Here is a 4,268-nt window from a genome sequence, read left to right as displayed (position 1 = left end):
TCTCTTGCCTTTCCCTCCAGAGAAAACGGGAAGGCTTTCAATAGAATAGAGATTTCATCAGCGCCATCACGCTTAATGTAACACCCTCACTATCAGAAGTCACGCTTCCGGCTGCGCCACTCTGATAGCAAGAAGTATTACGACTACTTTATATACTAAATACTAAAATAGGAGCCTGTGACTCGACACTGATTCGCTGGTTTCTTTGAAAACCGGAAATTAATACCTAATCTTATAAAAAATACAAACAAGCATAGATTCATATACAAGACTCTTTATATACTAACTCATAATAGTATATACAAATAAAACATACAATTCCTATCCCTCTTACAAATTTGTAATAACAAAGACGAGGGAAGAAAATAAACTAATTAATATAACATATAAACCAAACGCAGTACAATTCTTCTTAATGCTTCTTCATCAGGTTCCTGAAATGGTAAAGCTGTAGGGGGTGAGAACCTAACCACACGGTCTCACCATGAAATTTCAAAGTTGTCATAAGAAGATATTTAATAGGAAAACTGTTTTCAAGCTCAGTGACTATCATTGCCTTATGAATCTTTTAAAAAAACCAATAGGTAATCGTTCAAAACCCTTTTCAAAGAAACAATGTTTAATCTTTCAGAAATCTGAAACCTTTCCTTTCTTATAAGAAAATCTCAATCAGAAACCAACCACGCAATCAAACAACACAATGATTAATTCAACACCAAAGTTCAATCTCAAATGTAGCACGCTAGGACAAACACAGGCAAGGCAGACAAGGAAAGCACAAGTAGGCAGCAGTTACAGCAATTAGTTCAAGTAGCAGTTACGAACAGTTTAGCAATTAGGCAAACCAAAACAAGTTCAATCTCAAGCACAGCATACAAATGCATATGATGCATGCCTGTCCTATGGCTGATGAGGCTCATCTGTCGGTTATCCAGCCAACCCGACAAGTCTGAATTGTACTTAGACTGTCCCCCGACGTGCATCCCCAAGAGTCTATGCATAGCTTTTCCTCAAATAATCAATATTACTCAATGGGGGTAACATTCCCGGGAATTTATATAGTGCCCGGTCACACACTTACATCGTAGGGTCAACAGAGTATCGAGTTTTCAACCTGGTACACGTGGTGGCAAGCCACGGTACTTAATCCAGGGAACCTCATATCTCAGATATTTTAAATTCATAAGCCATATAAATAATTCATTCATCATTCATCAATATCTAAGCCATTCTCAATATCATCATCATTCGTCAATCCATGTCCCATTTTCAAATTCATTCAGAAATCATATTTCAAATTAATCCCCATCATCCTTCTTTCCATTACTCAACAATCTCAATTCAAAACATAATTCTTTCTTTTCTAAATAAATTAATCTGAAACAAATAACGTTTAAGAACTAAATCTTTTTAAACAATTGCTTTAAAACAAAACTTCCAATTTTATAAAATTTCGACAGCATCTCCTCTAAAACTCGGATTTTGCCACCCTTTTCGGGTCCCAACCAAACCAAACCAAACACCTGTTAAACGTTCAAATCACTTCTAATAATAATTTTCACAACAACCACACTCAACACAGAGAAATTGCAAAATCCAGAATCCAATCAACCAATCCTATAAATCACAGTTTAAATCAACCTCATTCAACAGCATTAATCAATAATTAAGAACTTTCAGTTTTCCCAAACAGTTTCAAATCAAACCGTTCCTCAAACCATGTTCGAACCATTACCAGAATAGTAAATTATTCTCAATAAACAAACCATTTCCAAATATCAAGTCCTTTCCAAATTGGTTTTAAAATCAAATTCCAATATCAAATCGGGTTCAATATCACATCAAATCTTCAATACTAAACCTTTCCTAAAATCGAATTGTTTCCAAAATTAAACTAAATGCCATTATTAAATCTCTCCCATTAATTCAAGGAAAACCACTTTAACAACATCAGTCAACTAATCAGAATATTCAGCTTTCTCAATCGATCCAGCTATCAATCAAACTAATAATCTTATTCATCCAAGACAACTCTATTCAATTCATAAGACTCAGGCAATCACCAAAGATGTATTTTACGCATTAATATCCATTTACAACAACTCTGGAAAGAAAAACAGGTTTGAGAAAGACGCCCCTACCTCAATTAGCTGAATTCACATAGGTTAAACACGGTAACTCCCTTCCCTTTTTGTTAATTTCAGCAGCGGCAGCAACTCTAATAGCTCGTTAGTACCATTAATACTATTACCTATGATAATTCCATCAGCAAACAGGGAAGGCAGAGCAGCAGTGTTAAACAGAAACATAGGTTTTCCTTATTCAGAATAGAAAAAGACTAAGAAACAAAATGGAAGCAGAGTAAGGACTGAGGAGTTACATATTCAGAAATAGCAGAACTGAGATTGAAACTGGAAAAAGGGCAGTACTGATTCGAAGACAAGAACAGAGGAGGCTGTGGTGGATCCTTCTGGTGGCAGCTTGGACGGTGGCAGAGAGACTCACGGTGACCGCATAACCAACAGACACAGGCTTGGAAAGCGGTTTCCGGCAACGACGTGGCGTGATGCGACGCGGTAGACGGTGGCGGATCTGCGGCGGTGAGAGGCGGTGGAGGCGCGGCCGTTCGAATAGAAACCCCCTCCGTCGATCTCTCTCTCTCTCCTCGAGCTTCACTCTCTTTGAATCTTGCCGGCGGCAACCATGGGAGCTCGGCAACGGCAACAACACACGGTGCATCGTGTTCTCCATCTCCGCGACAAGATGGTGACACTGGAAGCTCCTACGATAGCGATGCGTGGGATAGCGGTAGCAGTGATGGAGGCACAGCGGCGTCCCTTCCTTGCGCAGCTTTCCCTCTCACTCAACGTCTCCTCCTCCCTGACGGCGACACGACGGTGGCAGTAACGCCTACCCGTGTCGTCTCCCCTTTCCCCCTCTCTTTCTCCTTCCTCGCGCTTTCTTTTCTCTCTTCCCTTTCTTTTTGCTGCGTGTTTTTTTTTTTTGGAAGAGGGTGGCGGCTGTTAGTGTTAGAGGGAGCTACGATTAGGGTTTTATTTGGATAAAGTTAGGGTTATAGTAAAATTAGGTCTAAAGGTAATTTTGTAATTTTTATAATAAAATTAGGGGATATAGTATTAATTTGAAACCTAATTTAGTCCTTAAAATTACTTTAAGAAAACTATTATTTATCAATTTACTAATTGGCTTTCAATCAAGTACTCTAATTTAAAATATATAATAATATAATCAATTTTCTTTATTAATAAGATTTAAAATTTAAAATATTAAAATCCAAAATCTCAATTACCTAATTCAAATCATATAAAATTCTTACTATTTTACAACTACTAAAACAACTACTAAACTTTATAGTTTAAATTTAAAAAATTATCCAGTAATTATAAAATTAAATAAAATTTTTAATTTAATTATCGAAACTTGATTTAATTATCTTTAATAAAATAATTTTTGAAAATAAAGTCTTTAATGAATAAATAAATTAAAATTGACTCAATAAGAATTTTTTTTTTTTTTTAAAATCATGGGTCTTACACTTAACAGTAGAACAAGCGGTCTGGAAATGCCTAAGATGGTTGATAGGCTCTTGAGCAGGTAAGCAATGAAATTTGGACATCAAGTTGAGTAGTGAAAACTTTATTTCAAAATCTACAGCTACTGCTGGGTGGTGTGCCTGGTTGGAGCGTAAAATCAGGGGCTCCTTCCTCCTGGATGGTGACTCTTCTGGGCGCTGCCATGTCACCTGCACGTAAATGAACTGGATCAGTAAAGGGGGTTTGTTTCTTCCTTAAATGACGGTTCAGGTTCGTCCTCAAAGAGGAGTCGCCTACGCCTAGCTCGCCTTATATGTGAAAGAGTTCTTTCAATTTCAGGGTCAAATGTTGGCAAGCTTGGATCAGGAAGCGAACGCGTCATTTAACGAAAGAAACGTACAGTTCATAGTGATAGAATGAAAAGAAAAAGAATTGCAATAAAAATAAATACCAATCAATAAATTAACACACTGTTGCAACTCCCCGACAATGGCGCCAAAAATTGATGCGGCGGAAATTGGTGAATTAAAAATTATTAAAATGTGTACGTTGCAAGTATAGTTCTTAACTCACCAGAAATCCACTTATCAATTTAGAAAGGTGTCACAGAAATTTAAATTTTAAGTACTGGGAGTATGAATCCCAGGTCGTCTCCCGACGAGTTGCAGAAAAGTGTGCTATTTTATTAATCAGATGTTTTCAAAAAAAAAAAGA

The 4,268-nt window shown here is 36.9% G+C and overlaps 1 long non-coding RNA gene across 1 annotated transcript; it reads right to left on the bottom strand.

Moving 5' to 3' along the window:
* Positions 1–200: 200 nt before the first annotated feature.
* LOC107483447 (uncharacterized) lies at positions 201–2,730 on the bottom strand. Its single transcript, XR_001590872.3, has 3 exons — positions 2,381–2,730; positions 2,142–2,251; positions 201–434 (listed from the first exon to the last, which is right to left on the bottom strand). It is a non-coding gene; the product is annotated as an uncharacterized LOC107483447 (long non-coding RNA).
* Positions 2,731–4,268: the final 1,538 nt, after the last annotated feature.

The sequence above is a fragment of the Arachis duranensis genome, chromosome 4, assembly GCF_000817695.3.
Source record: "Arachis duranensis cultivar V14167 chromosome 4, aradu.V14167.gnm2.J7QH, whole genome shotgun sequence".
NCBI classification, from domain to species: domain Eukaryota; kingdom Viridiplantae; phylum Streptophyta; class Magnoliopsida; order Fabales; family Fabaceae; genus Arachis; species Arachis duranensis.
Note: the sequence above shows the minus strand (reverse complement) of the source record. Positions and strands in the feature narration are given on the sequence as shown.